Here is a 15,814-nt window from a genome sequence, read left to right as displayed (position 1 = left end):
CAACTAAAGGACCACCTTCCACTCTGTCAGTTCTCTGTCTATTCATTTCCTTCTTAGAATTTATCAATTTATTGAGCCAGATTCCTCTTATTTATCTATCACATTTATTTGTTTACCTTCTTTCTCAAAAGTAAATTCACTCTAAAATATTAAGGGGAAAAAAAGGCCAATAATCTTATAGAAAAGGTGGGATAGAGTTATGAAGGCAGCTCACAGAGAGAAAGTCTTTTCAATGTTCCATGTCCTTAAATATTTGAAAAGATGTCCAGTCCGACTCACAATAACAGAAAAGTGAAAACAGAAAGTGAAAGTGTTAGTTGCTCAGTCGTTTCTGACTCTTTGGGACCCCGGGAACTATAGCTCACCAGCCTCCTCTGTCCATGGAATTCTCCAGGCAAGAAGACTGGAGTGGGTAGCCATTCCCTTCTCCAGGGAATCTTCCTGATCCAGGGACCGAACCTGGGTCTTTCACGTTGCAGGCAGATTCTTTACCATCTGAACCACCAGGGAAGCCCCATAGTAACAGTATTACCAATTAAAATCATGATAACTTTTCTCCCTGTCAGATTTATTTCTGTCAAATGATCTAAATAGTGGAAAAGATACTCTGTTGACGAAGCAATGTAAGAACTGACTCATTCTGCTGACTGGTGTGCAAAAAAAATGTATGAAGGGGGTGGGGGTTACTAATATCTAGCAACAGTACACCTGTAATTACCCTTTGACACAACAAACCCTCTTCTGAGAATCTTTCACACAGATATACTGGCAGAAATAAAAAATATTATCTGTATAAAGATATTAACTATGACACTGTAATAAATAAAACAGCTCAATTTTCTTTTTCGCTTTATTAAAAATTTATTTTCTGTAATAAATTATACAATTTAATCTTGTTTTTGAATAGTCCACACCAAAATTAATTGGAGGAAAATTGCTTTACAATGTTTTATTGGTTTCTGCTGTAGAACAGCTCAATATTCTATCAAGAGAGAACTAGAATGTACATCTATGCAATGGAACACTCTGGAGCTATAAAAAGGGGTGAAGAGGGTCGTTATAAAATGTTCTAGACTGATCACCAGGATATATTGTTAAGTGAACTAAACAGTGTGCAGGTGTGCACAGTACCAAAGTCAAAACCATAAGACAAGACACCATGGTTAGGTCGAGCTTCCACCCTTGTCTCTCTCCGTCCCATTTCCTCCCTTGACAATAACTAATAACTTCAACAGACTTTAATTTACTCTTTACTTTAAAAACAATAAGCATGTGTGTGTGTGGGGGGGGGTGGTGGTGGTCGTGGTGGTGGCGGTTTAGTCACTCTGTTCGACTCTTGAGACCACGTGGACTGTGGTCCTCCAGGCTCCTCTGTCCATGGGATTTCCCAGGCAAGAATGCTGGAGTGGGTTGCCATTTCCTTCTCCAGGGGATCTTCCCAACCCAGGGATCAAACCCGAGTCTCTTGCGTTGGCAGGCGATTTTTTACTGCTGAGCCGTGAGGGCAATCCAAAACCTAGATACCCAAAACACTATATGCTTCATGATGGGATGTAACAGAAAACTCAGAGTACCTCCTTCAAAGTATTCTTGTCAAATAACTGACCTGAGTCTCATCAAGACTCTGGAACCTGCTACCAGTTTGTAAAAGATAAGCAACAGATCATGTTAGACGATGCCACAATGATGCAGGCAGCCAAATTCAGAATCTGGGAAACTCTACCGAAAAAAACATTTCTACAATAAGTAAATAGCAAGAAAAAAAGGGGGCAGGGCTTCCCAGGTGGTGCAAGTGTTAAAGAACCTGCCTGCCAATGCAGGAGACGTCAGAGACACAGGTTCGATCCCTGCGTCAGGGAGATCTCCTGCAGAAGGGCATGGCAACCCATTCCAGTATTCTTGCCTGGAGAATCCCATGGACAGAGGAGCCTGGCAGGCTATAGTCCATAGGGTCACACAGAGTCAGGCACGAGTAAAGTGACTTAGTACGCACAGAGGGGAAATTAAAAATGCCATATAATGTAAAATGCCAGTTGGTGTAGATGGAATTTGTTTAGATCCTGACTTCATTATATCAACTGGGAAAAAAAAAAAAACCCTATTTGTGGACCATCAGAGACATTTGAACACTGGATGTTAGATGATATTAATGAATTAATATTAATGTATGATGATAGTATTGTTCTGTTTTTCAAATAGAGCTTTTATCTCTTAGAGACATATTTGGAAATATTTACAGATGAAGTCATACAGTAATTGGGATTTGCTTTAAAATAATAGATAGAGATTCAGAGGGAATGGGGAAATAGAAAAGAAAGACGATTGGTCGTGTGCTGATAATGACTGAAGCTGGGCCATGTGTACCTTAGAGTTTATTGTACCATTCTCTCTACTTTATGTAGAATGAAGATGTCCATAATAGAAAGGGGTTTGTTTTCTCTCTCTTTTTTTTTTCCTTTTGGCTGCACCTCGAGGCTTGCAGGATCCTAATCTCCTGACCAGGGATTGAACCTTGGCCCTTGCAGTGAAAGCATGGAGTCCTGACCTCTGGACCACCAGGGAATTCCCAGAGTTTTGTTTTCTGTAATTTTTTTAAAGTGAGTTCCAATAGGATGTGGGCCTTGTATCTTCCTCCTTCTGTATTAGTTTCTCTAACAAGGTACCACAGACTGGGGCTTAAACAACAGAAATGTATTTTCCCACTGTTCTGGAGGCTGGAAGTCCAAGATCAAGGTGTCAGCAGATTCGGTTCCTTCCAAAGGGCATAAAGGGAGGATCCGTTCAGGCCTCTCCCTGGTTCATAGATAGTTGTCTTCTCCCAGCGTCTTCATACCATCTTCCTTTGGTGTCAATGTCTATATCCAAATCTTCCTTTTCTTATAAGCATATCACTCATATTGGATTGGGGCCCACTCTAATGACCTCCTTTAATCACCTCTGTAAAGGAATTTTGACTCTAAACAAGGCACATTCTGAGGCACTGAGAGTTAGAACTTCATTTATGAATTGGGTGGGGAGGACAGAGTTAACACTGATCTATCCCCAGCATCCAGTGCCTGGAAAATAGAGGAGCTCTAATAAACCTTTTTTTTAAAATTATTTTTAATTGGAGGATCATTGCTTTACAATGTTGTGTTGCTTTCTGCCATATAACAATGAGAATCAGCCATAAGTATGCATATGTCCCCTCCCTCTTGAACCTTCCTCCCACACCCTACCCCATCCCATCTCATCTCACCCTTCTAGTTGTCACAGAGTACTAGGTTGAACTTCTTGTGTCTAATAAGTGGGTTTTTTTAATGAATCAATGACGTTAAAATGGCAGTTGGGCAGCAAGACCCTGATGCCTGAATTCTCCCCTTTCCCCAATGTCTTCTTGCTGTAGTTTTAATGAGATAGGTCCTTTCTATCTAGCCTAGGGGCCTGAGTCTGTTGGGGCACATTTAGCAGGAAAACAATGCAAGCAGCTCAGCATCTGGTTGGGTTTTTGGCCACCACAGTTCTGGCAGGCTCCATCATGTGCTCTGATTTGTTGAGAACATGGCTTTAGTAGCAAGCAAGACAGGCAGCTGACAGAATACAGTGTGTGGGGTCTCAAAGCATCAGAGATGACTTGGCGACTACTAAACTAGGACCACAAAGACAGGGCGACAAGACTGAGTACATTGCCCCAGGTGAGGTCCAGCCAGGCCTGACAGCTTCCTGCATTCCCCACACTTGGTATTTTTCTCCAATCATAATCGCCCACTTAACCTCAAATGAATGAGTACTCAGAACCCATGCCTTCAAAGATGAGGGAGAGACCTGGGCTATTATTAACAGTTGGGAGTTCCGCTGAAGTATTTAAAAGCCAAAAAGGTCTAGACTTCAATTCAGCTGTGCACATTAATAGCCAAAATGAAAGGAGAAAATAGCTGCAATAAAAATGTACAATAAAATCCTTTCAGTCTCAAATACATTTATCTACTTAGCTATAGATCCATTTATTCCTTTGAGTTTTGCCTCTGAGGTGAAAGAATAAGAAAAAAATTAACCAATTCAAAGTTATTGACTATATGACCTATTTTAAAATTACGTTTAAAGCCTGGAAATCAGGCAATTACAGCTATATTAAAGCATTTAGCATAAATGCTGTTTTGCCAGCTGTTTCTTTCCTTTCCATTCTGCCTTGCAAATTTTAAAAAGGCATTTCAATTCTTTAAGATAATTTTTCCCAATTATAAATTCTTCATGTTCACTGAAGAAAATTTTGCAGACCTAGAACAGCATGAAGAAAATATTTAATCCCACCCTCAGAAAGACCTATAGGCAAACTTTCAGTGTATTTTCTTACAGCTGTGCATTAAAATTTTTATTCTCTCTGTCGTATTTTGATTCTAATTTCGCATTATACCAAATCTTTCCCCCATATCATTAGAATTTCTTGTAAATATCAGTTTTTCCTCTTCTTTAAAAAAAATTTTTTTAATTGGAGGATAATTGCTTACAATGTTGTGTTAGCTTCTGCTGTACAATAACGTGAACTTTACTGCTTTATTGATGTATTTGTTATATTTAACAAGTACGCAAATCAGTGTACAGATTGAGGTACTTTGATGTGTGTATAAACCCACATAACCATCATCCAGACCTCTATATAAAATATTTCCAACACTTTAGAAGGCTCCTTTTTGCCCCCTCAAATTTTGCCTTTTCTTTTTTTTTTTTATTGATATATAGTTGATTTACAGTGTTGTGTTAGTTTCAGGTTTACAGCAAAGGGATTCAGATATATATACATATATACATGTATTCTTCAGATTCAATTTTGCCTGTTCTTGATCTTGCTGTATAAGTGGAGCCATATCAGAGGTACTCTTTTGTAGCTGACTTCTCTCACTAAATATTAGCTCTATGAGATTTATCCATGTTTCTGACTATTCCAGTAGTTTATTTATTTATTTATTTATTTTACTGCTGTACAGAATCCCATTGTTTGAAGATATCAACCTTTACTTACTCATCTTTTTATGGATGGATATCTGTGTTTTTTCCTACTTAGGGTTATTATAAGTAAAGCTGCTATCAACATTCTTGGGCCTGTCTCTTTCTGGACATAAGCACCTGTTTCTCTTGGTTACACATCCCAGAGTAGAATCTCTACATCCTCTGACAATCGTGTGTTTTATTTTTCGCAGATATTGCCTACTATATAGTAAAGCGATATACCAGTTCACCCTCCTACCTACATCATATGAGAGTTTTTTCCATTCTCACCAACACTTGGTATGATCAGGCTTTTAAATGTTAGTCATTCTCCTGCGTGGTTTCTCTTTGTGATTTTAACTTGCATTTCCCTGATGACTAAGGATTCGAGCACCTTTTCAATTCAGATATCTTTTTTGTGAAGTGCGTGGTCAGATATTTTGACTATTTTTCTATTTGTTTGCCTGCTTTTTTCTTATTTATTTGTAGGACTTCTTTATATATTATACAATGGATGCATATGTGCATGCTAAGTCACTTCAGTCATGTCCAACTCTTTGCCACCCTATGGACTGTAACCCACCAGACTCCTCATGAGATACTCCAGGCAAGAATACTGGGGTGGGTTGCCAGGCTTTCCTCCAGGGGATCTTCCCAGTCCACGGACTGAACCCTCATCTCCTGTGTCTCCTGCATTGGAAGGCAGGTTCTTTACCACTAGCCCCACCTGGGAAGCTCTATAAAATGGATATGAGTCTCCTACTCTGCAGTTTCCCTCTCTTAATGGTATTTTTTGATGAATAAGAGTTCTTAATTTTAATGAAGTTCAATATATCCATCTTTTCTGGTTTGAGCTTTTTGTGACTTGTTTAAAAGATCTCTGTCTGCAAAAAGATCATGAATATATTCTCATAAGACATCATTTTTAATGGCTTCATATTTCATTTCATGAATTCGCCATTTTTCTATTTTTAGCTACTTAGTTTTTCACCCTATTTTCCACTACTAAGTAAAAGTGTGGATACTTATTGTCTTATGGGAGCCAGCCTCTGCATTAAGTTTTTGCATTCATTTTTACAAGAAACATCCAACAGGTTCCATTTTCATGCCTATTCTATACAAGGAGGCACAGGAGACCTGGGTTCAATCCCTGGATTGGGAAGATCCCATGGAGGAGGGCAAGGCAACCCATTCCAGTATTCTTGCCTGGAGAATCCCATGGACAGAGGAGCCTGGGAGCTATAGTCCACAGGTCGAAAAATGTCGGACACGACTGAAGCAACTTAGCACACACACAAAGGTTGGAGCGTGTTAATACTCCTGGGCACTTGATGAGAAGAACTGACTCACTGGAAAAGACCCTGATGCTGAGAAAGATTGAAGGCAGGAGAAGGGGAGGGCCAAGGATGAGATGGTTGGACGGCATCATCGACTCAATGGGCATGAGTTTGAGCAAGCTCTGGGAGTGGGTGATGATCAGGAAAGCCTGGTGTGCTGCAGTCCATAGGGTCACAAAGAGTCGGACACGACCGAGTGACTGAACTGAACTGAACACTCCTGGTAAACAGTGTCTCTCCCACTTTAACCTCACCAGCCATCCTTGCTGTAGGATACCCACCTCTGGCATATTTACAGGGAGAGTTTGATATTTTAATATACTAACCGTTATTCTTAGGATAATGATTATTCCAGTTTTTTTTAAAAAAAGGTCTCAGTTACTGAAAACTAGCTATAGGGCAAGTAGTTTATGTGCATACTTTATCTCACTTAAGACTCACAATTTTTCTGCAAGGAAAGCAGTGGTATCAGCATTTATAAATGCACAAACAGAATCAGAGAGAGAAAGAGGAGTTTGTCCAAAGGCATGTGATTAATTAGAAACGCTCAAGACCCAAAACATCCTCTAATTTCTGTGCTTTTTGGCCCCCACCTGCCAGGTTGGTGGGTGCAGTACGGCTTCCACTGGCTCCACCCCCAGCCTGCCCCCCCATGCTGTGTGCCCCAGGAGGCAGCCTGTGTTGACCAGCTCCCTGGCTCCCTGGGTTCGGCCAACTGGGAGGGGTCAGAATGAGTTTAATGGGAGGAAGGGAAAGATTGAGTTCTAGGTGTTTTCCCCCAAGTTCCTTCGCTATGGGTCTTCTCAGCAGGCTGCAGCTCCAGACAGAAAATCTCAGTTCCCATCAAGAGTTCTCTCCTTCACAGGAAACGCTTCTCCACTGTTGGTGGGAATATAAATAGATGCAGCCACTACGGAAGACAGTATGCAAGTTTCTTAAAAAACTAAAAATACAGTTACCATATGACCCAACAATTCCACTCCCGGGCATATATCTGGGAAACAAGAAAACACTAATTTGAAAAGATACGCACCCCAGTGTTCATATCAGCAATGTTCATAATAGCCAAGACACAGAAGCAACCTAAGTGTCCACTGACAGACAAATGGATAAAGAAGATGTGGTGCTTATATTCAGTGGAATATTAGTCAGCCATAAAAAAGAATGAAGTACTTTAATTCCCCCACATACAAACAGGGTCCATGCCTAGAGTGTGTTCATAAGTCCAATCTGTAAGTCCAACAAAGTTAGCCTAGATATCCAACTAATACAGTTGGCTCCATACTACTGTTGTTGTCGTTTAGTTGCGAAGTCATGTCCAGCTCTTTTGAGACTCCATGGACTGTAGCCCACCAGGCTTCTCTGTCCATGGGATTTCCTAGGCAAGATTACTGGAGTGGATTGCTTTCTCCTTCTCCAGGTGATCTTCTTGCCTCAGGGATCGAAGCTGCATCTCCTGCATTGGCAGGTGAATTGTGTACTGTAATAGGTTTATATTACTTTTCATGAGAATAATATATAAAAACTAAACATTTTAGTAATGTCTTTGTGCATAATAATACAAAAAAAACAAACAAAAAATAAAGAAAACATTTTTAATCTTACAGTACAGTACCTTGAAAAGTACAATAAGTTGTACAGTACAATAGCTGGCATACAGGGGCTGGCATTGAGTGAACAGGCAAGAAGAGTTACTGACTGGAGGAGGGAGAGGAGGTGGGAGATGGCAGAGCTGAAGGATTGTCAGCAACAGGAAATGGAATCAAGCTGCAATTTCACACACACCTTGCATTGATGCACAGGTTCTGGTTCGTTGCTGGATTCAACTCTATCTACCCTCTTGAAAAAATGATCCAGTGATGACTGGGTCATAGTTCTTTTTTTCTCATTATGGGTGACACAGTAGCACTGGATTGCATTCTCAACAGCTGCCATATGCAAACTTTCCTGTACCATTCTATATTCGATTCCTGTGCCTCAGAAGCTAACAGTACCTCCTCGAATGAAGAAAATCCTCCTGCCATTTCCTGTGTCGTGAATCTCTTTGGTTCTTCGGTTACTTCTTCTTGCTCTTGTCTCTCTACATCCTTTTGCTAGGCCTCCAATTCCATCTTTTCACCTTGCTCCACTCTATCAATTATTTTCATTTTTGTTGCCATTGTTATCTCATGACACTTCTTAGCAGTACCAGCCACATCACTGCTGTTTTTATACCTGCTTCTGGACATCCTGGACTTGAAATAAAGATACTCTACTACTGGACTCTATACAGTGCTGTACAGTAAAGTACAGAAAAGCACAATTACTTGCAGAGGATGCACTCAGGTAACAATGTACACCAGACATGTGAACTAACTTATGTAACTGGACGTGCAAACATATGTTCACATCTTTGAAAGTTGAGAGTTCACAACTTGAAGGTTTGTATGTAGGGGACTTACTGTAACACCATTTTCAGATGACATAGATGGGTCTAGAGATTATTATAGTAAGTGTAATATTTAAATAATATTTTATAATTATTTTATAATTTTAATAATATTTATATAATAATTATATAACTATCATTTAAATATTATTATATATAAATAAAATTGTAATAAATAAATATTTGTAATTATTATAAATCAAAGACAAATATCATATGATATCACTTACATGTAGAACCTAAAAAAGATATAATTGAACTTATTTACAAAACAGAAATAGACTCACAGACATAGAAAACAAGCATGATTACTGAAGGGGAAAAAGTTGGGGAGGAATAAATTAGGAGACTGGGATTAATATACACACACTAATCTGTATAAAATAGAGAACCAACAAAGACCAACTATATAGCACAGGGAACTATACTTAATATTTTATATTAACCTATAAGTGGAAAAGTCTTAAAAAGTCATATATATATACACATAACTGAATCACTATACTGTATACCTAAAACTAACAAAACATTGTAAATCAACTATACTTCAAAAAAAAAAAAACACCCAAACACAGAAATAGACTCACAGACATAGAAAACAAATTTATGATTACCAAGGGGGAAGCAGAGGGAGGGATAAATTGGGAATTTGGGATTAACAGATTCACACTACTATATATAAAATAAACAAGGACCTAATGTATAACACAGGGACGTATAGTCAGTATCTTGTAATAATCTATGATAGAAAGAACCTGAAACATAATGATCTATAACTTAATCACTTTGCTGTACATCTGAAACATTGTATGCTTAGATGTTTTTTAAAAAGTTCTCTCCTCCCAGCTATACCACATTCCTTTCATCTCCAGATTCTGATCACAGAGTCCCTTCAGGGGAGTGACCGCACCTGCTGTTTCTAGCTTCAGAGTTCTAGATCGTTCTTTGTGGTTTAACTGGATTTTTTCCCCTGGAACCTTGACTGAGAGATTCACCTGAATGACAGAAAGCTTTACCACATTGAAAAGAATTTGAAAAAGAATAGATGCATGTATATTTATAACTGAACCACTTTGCTGTACATCTGAAACTAACAGCATTGTTAATCAACCATACTCCTAAAATGTTATATCAGTTTTTTATTATTTTGTTTACTGTCTAGAATACAAGCTCCAAGAAGGCAGGATTCTTAACTGTTTATCCCCTGTGCCTTGGAAAGCTTCTAGGATATACTAGCTAAGCAGAAAATATTTGTTAAATAAATGAACAAATATTAATAATATCAGATTATGAAAAGTTTGTCTAAGTACAAAAGTCAAAGAAGAAAGTAACATGAAGGAAAAGAAATACAAATAAAATATAAGGCAAAGTAAATTTTTTTCTTCATCAAAAAACAAAATTATGTGATAGATGGAGGAAGTATTTGCAACGTTGAAGGCTGACTATCTATGATGAAATGACTAGCTTTTGTAAAACAGTGAGTGAGTGATAGTTGCTCAGTCATGCCTGACTCTTTGCAACCCCATGGACTGTAGCCTGCCAGGCTCCTCTGTCCATGGGATTCTCCAGGCAAGATTACTGGAATGAGAAATGGACAAAGATGATGCCCAAAAGAAAAAAATATTAATGACCGATAAACATAAAGTGTGTAACATCACTATCAGCAACAAAACAAAACCAATAACAGAAAGCACTGTCCCATCAACTCATATCTGGCCTTTCCTCAACACATCAATCATTCAAGCTGAACTCTTCTGACTACTGTTTCTAATTCCATCCACCCCAGGTAAGTGCATGGCTGAGTCTCCTCTCTCCCTGCAGGTGGACGTCTCTGCTTGGATATTGAGTCAAATGGTTATTGTGCAACCTCAGCTCTCCAACGGACTTCAAAAAAGTTGTGAATCTGAAGTTAGCCTATAACCAAACGTGGGGTCCGGCTGCTTGCCACTCAAAAGCCAATTAAGAGGCCATGTTGGTAGAAAGGAAAGTTTGCTTTATTTTGCATGCCAGCAACTGGGGCTGGGGTGGGGAGGGTGGACAGCTGTCCAAAGGCCAACTCCCATCCACTGATAATCAGTGGGCCAGAGCATTTATAGACAGACAGAGGGGGCTACGTGCAGAAACAGCACATTCATCTCTGACAGTCATCTTGAAATTGGTCATCGATGGTTTGACTGGCATCATCTTGATTGCTTCAAGTACAGATAATCTGCAGTTCCATGATCAGTTTGTTCTCATTTCCTTGAGGCCAATTCTTGGAATTGTGGCAGCTTATGTCATGGCTACAGTCTAGTCATCATGTAGTTAGCTGTTTCCACCCGGTGAGCATTTCAGTATCTGTAAGACAGCTCAAGTGATATGGCTCAGAATATTATCTATTGCCCTTGAGAAGGAACTAAACATCCTTGACTTTGCTTAATGACTACATTTTTATTATGTGATCTCCTTTGTTTTCCTTTGTTTCTACATTTTCTCACTTCTCTGATTAAACTTATTCTTTGGCTAAAGTTATTCCATAGGCAAAGGGTAGGCTGAGGAGATGAGGGGCAAGGACCATAGGGTCCTGCTGCATTTCAAGCATGCCCCCCTTCTTTTTTGTAAGGATGGGAGTGATGTTGCACCCAGCCCTTTACATCCTGTGTGGAACAAACTGATTCTTCTGAAAAACTTTTAACTTAAATATAACTTCTAATTTGCAAAAAAGTTGCAATTAAGTGATGCAGACAACTATCTTATACTCTAATTCACCCATTTAAAAAAAACATTTTTCTATGTTTATTTCATTATTCTCCATCTATTAATATTGATCTATCTGGCACCCCACTCCAGTACTCTTGCCTGGAAAATCCCATGGATGGAGGAGCCTGGTAGGCTGCAGTCCATGGGGTCGCTAAGAGTTGGACACAACTGAGCGACTTCACTTTCACTTTTCCCTTTCATGCACTGGAGAAGGAAATGGCAACCCACTCCAGTATTCTTGCCTGGAGAATCCCAGGGACGGCGGAGCCTGGTGGGCTGCCGTCTATGGGGTCGCACAGAGTCGGACACGACTGAAGCGACTTAGCAGCAGTTAGCATCTGTTTTGAATCATTTGAGAAGAGGTTACAGGCCTCATACTGCTTTACCTAGTAATATTAATACTTTGGTGTAGATTTCCTAAGAATAAGGTAATTTTTCCTATGTAACTGTGGTACAGTTATCCAGTTCAGGAAGTTTAACATTGACGAAATACTTTAATCTACAGTACATATCGGAACTCTCCACTGACCTGATAATGTCCTTTATAACAGCCCTTATGGGAGAGGCAAAAAATGGCCTAGATCCTTTCCCTCTCAATATCTCAAATAAAATCAAAGCCATAATCTGTGGTGTGTGTGTGTCTACAGGAAGCAAGGGGAAGGAGGGCAACAAGCACTGCTTCCTTAGGGCACCAGTGAAAACTCATTGCAGCTGGGAACAGGGACCCTCCTGTGGGAGGAGAGGATTGTGCAGGGCCCACGACTCCACCAGGGGGAGGGCAGGAAAACTGGAAAGGCCACTCCTCCACCCTAGTTCCAGGAATTTGGTACATGCTTGATTGTGAGGCCCAATTAGACCAGCATTGGAAACCTAGAATACACTCTCTCTTTTATATTAACAAATTTTAAATAATAAGTTAGAGCAGACTGGGGCTTCCAGGTGCTTCAGTGGGTAAAAGATCCATCTGCCAATGCAGGAGACGCAGGAGACACTGGTTCAATCCCTGGGTTGGGAAGATCATCTGGAGAAGGAAATGGCAATCTATGGACAGAGGAGCCTGCCGGACAACAGTCCATGGGGTCGCAAAGAGTCAGACATGACTGAGCATGCACCCATGCATGCTAGAGCAACTACTGGGAGAGGGACAGGAAAAAAATGAAATGTTCAAACAGACCCTCTTAAATGAGGCAAAATATAAAAGAAAGACCTAAAGTTCAGACTTGAACAGACTTTCCTCTGGTAAACCAACCCATAAACTACAAAGTCCCTTATTGGAATTTGCAGCTTGTGGTGCAAAATGTAATCATAGCCCTAGTTCATCCCCAACCCAGTCCAACGCCTGTCTACATGGCTTCTCATCACTGTACTAAAGCCCTTGCTGAAGGAAAGACATGCCCATTGCCAGGCATAAAAATGATGACCTCAGTCCTTTTTTTTTCTGTGCAGGATGTCCAGCTTCCAACAAAAAATTATAAGGCATATTAAAAAGTGTGAAAAAAAACAAAAAACAGTCCCAAGAGACAAAGCAATGATCAAAACCAGACTCAGAAATGACACAGAAGTTGGAACGAATAGGACTTTTAAAATAACTCTGATTAATATATGATTAATGGAAAAAGTTGAGAACATGCAAGTTTAAGTGAATAATTTCAGCAGAGTTGGAAACTGTAATAAACTATAAAGAAGAATCAGATAGAAATGCTTAAAAGGAAAAGCAGCAGTAAAAACCAGTGATAATGGTTTGTCAGTAGACTCAACCACACTGAGGAAATAAGCAGTCCACGTGAAGATAGGTTACTAGGAATTTCCCAAACTGATACACAAATAGACAAAAAGAGTAGTGAGTAGGGGCTGGGGAGGACCAGAACATTCAAGGACATGTGGGACATTATAGAACATTCTAACTTATGCATAATTGGAATTCCAGAATAAGAAGAAAGAGAGTGAGAAAGGAGCAGAAGAAATATATGAAGAAACAATGGCTGAGAATTTTCCAAAATTAACAACTAACACTAAATCACAGATTGAAAAACCTCAGAGAGCACCAAATTGGATAAATATCCAAACAAAAAGCACACACACATGCACACCACACACACACACACACACATAGGGCGTATCATATTAAAATTACTGAAAACATAAACGAAGGGGAAATCTTGAAGGCAGTCAGAGACAAGCATTACAAAGGAAGAAAAATAAAAGTTACAGGCGACTTCTCATAAGAAAATAAGAAACAGAGGTGTGATATTGTCAAAGTGCTGAAAGAAAAAGCTTCCAACCCAGAATTGTATATACTCCGCAATAGTATTTTTCAAAAAATAAAAGGAAAAATAAATACTTTCTCCGACAAACCTGAGAAAATTCATTGCTAGCAGATCTACTCTGTAAGAAATATGAAAGGAAATTCTTCAGTCAAAAAAATATATCATACTGAAACTGGATCTACAGAAACAAACGAGAAGATCTAGAAATAAATAAAGTAAAATAAAATTATTTTTCCATATTTTTAATTACTCTAAGGTATAGCTTACTACCTAAAGCAAAATAGTAATGTATTACATGTTTAAAATATATGTAGAATGTATGACAATAGCACAAAAAATAGGAGGGAAAAAATTGACAATATATGGTTATAAAGTCATTATATTAATTATGAAGTGCTATATTATTATTCCAAAGTAAATGATGATTAATTTCATATATATATGTATATAAGTGTATACAGTCCACTATATGTGTGTGTATATATATATATATATACACACACATACTTACATGTATATATTTATGTGTGTATTAGACTCTAGGTGGAGGTGTTAGTCACTCAGTTATTTCTGACTCTGTGATTCCATGGACTGTAGCCCACCAGGCTCCTCTGTCCATGGGGATTCTCCAGGCAAGAATACTGGAGTGGGTACCTATTCCCTTCTTCAGGGAATCTTCCTAACCCAGGGGTGGAACCCAGGTCTCGCACATTGCAGGCAGATTCTTTACTGTCTGAGCCACTAGGGAAGCCCATTAGATTCTACAGTGGCTACTAAATGTTTTTAATTAATCTTCTCTATGGAAGAGATAAAATGGAGTCATAAAAAGTGTTCAAATTACCCCAGAGAAGGCAGCAGAAAAAGAAGAAAAAGGAAACAAGGAACAGTCAGAAAATAGGCCAACTAACAAAATAGAATTTAACCCAATCACCTTATATCAATAATCACATTAAATGTGCTTAGATGGAGAGGTATCAGTTCAGTCACTCAGTCATGTCTGACTCTTTGCGACCCCATGGACTGCAGCATGCCAGGCTTCCCTGTCCATTACCAACTCCCAGAGTTTACTCAAACTCACGTCCATTGAGTTGGTAATGCCATCCAACCATCTCATCCTCTGTCATCCCCTTCTCCTTCCACCTTCAATCTTTCCCAGCATCAGGGTCTTTTCCAAGGAGTCAGTTCTTCACATCAGGTGGCCAAAGTATTGGAGTTTCAGCTTCAGCATCAGTCCTTCCAATGAATATTCAAGACTGATTTCCTTTAGGATTGACTGGTTGGATCTCCTTGCTGTTCAAGGAACTCTCAAGAGTCTTCTCCAACACCACAGTTCAAAAACATCAGTTCTTCAGGGCTCAGCTTTCTTTATAGTCCAACTCTCACATCCATATGTGACTACTGGAAAAACCATAGCTTTGACTGGACGGACTTTTGTTGGCAAAGTAATGTCTCTGCTTTTTAATATGCTGTCTAGGTTGGTCATAGCTTTTCGTCCAAGGAGCAAAGGGCTTTTAATTTCATGGCTGCAGTGATTTTGGAGCCCCCCAAAATAAAATTTCTCACTGTTTCCCCATCTATTTGCCATGAAGTGATGGGACCAGATGCTATCATCTTAGTTTTCTGAATGTTGTGTTTTAAGCCAACTTTTTCACTCTCTTCTTTCACTTTCATCGAGATGCTTTTCAGTTCCTCTTCAATTTCTGCCAGAAGGGTAGTGTCATCTGCACATCTGAGGTTATTGATATTCCTCCCAGCAATCTTGATTCCGGCTTGTGTTTCATCCAGCCTGGCATTTCGCATGAAGTACTCTGCTTATAAGTTAAATAAGGAGGGTGACAATATCCAGCCTTGACTATGGAGAGATATAAAGCATGTAACAGTAACCAGAAGGAAGTTGGAGTACCTTTATTAATATCAGATAAAATAGACTTCAGAACAAGAAATAATATTAGGGATAAAGAGAGGTATTGCATAATGATAAGGAGGTGACTTATCCAAACATATGAAAGGATTCTAAATGAATATGGACTGAGCCACAGAAGTCCAAACTCCATGAAACAAACACTGCTGGAGCAGAA

The 15,814-nt window shown here is 39.2% G+C and overlaps 2 long non-coding RNA genes across 2 annotated transcripts in view; one reads left to right on the top strand and one right to left on the bottom strand.

The window, feature by feature from the left end:
- The window catches only part of LOC145534604 (uncharacterized), a 42,136-nt gene that overhangs the window by 16,344 nt on the left and 9,978 nt on the right, over positions 1 to 15,814 (top strand). The gene's annotated exons all lie outside the window — the stretch shown is intronic.
- Positions 9,075 to 14,608, bottom strand: LOC145534613 (uncharacterized). The gene is made up of 2 exons (XR_014074801.1): positions 14,379 to 14,608; positions 9,075 to 11,673 (listed from the first exon to the last, which is right to left on the bottom strand). It is a non-coding gene; the product is annotated as an uncharacterized LOC145534613 (long non-coding RNA).

This window comes from Giraffa tippelskirchi, chromosome 14 (genome assembly GCF_054371585.1).
Source record: "Giraffa tippelskirchi isolate mGirTip1 chromosome 14, T2T-mGirTip1v1.2.pri, whole genome shotgun sequence".
Taxonomy (NCBI): Eukaryota; Metazoa; Chordata; class Mammalia; order Artiodactyla; family Giraffidae; genus Giraffa; species Giraffa tippelskirchi.
The sequence above is the reverse complement of the archived record's forward strand: the minus strand, read 5'-3'. Positions and strand labels throughout refer to the sequence as shown.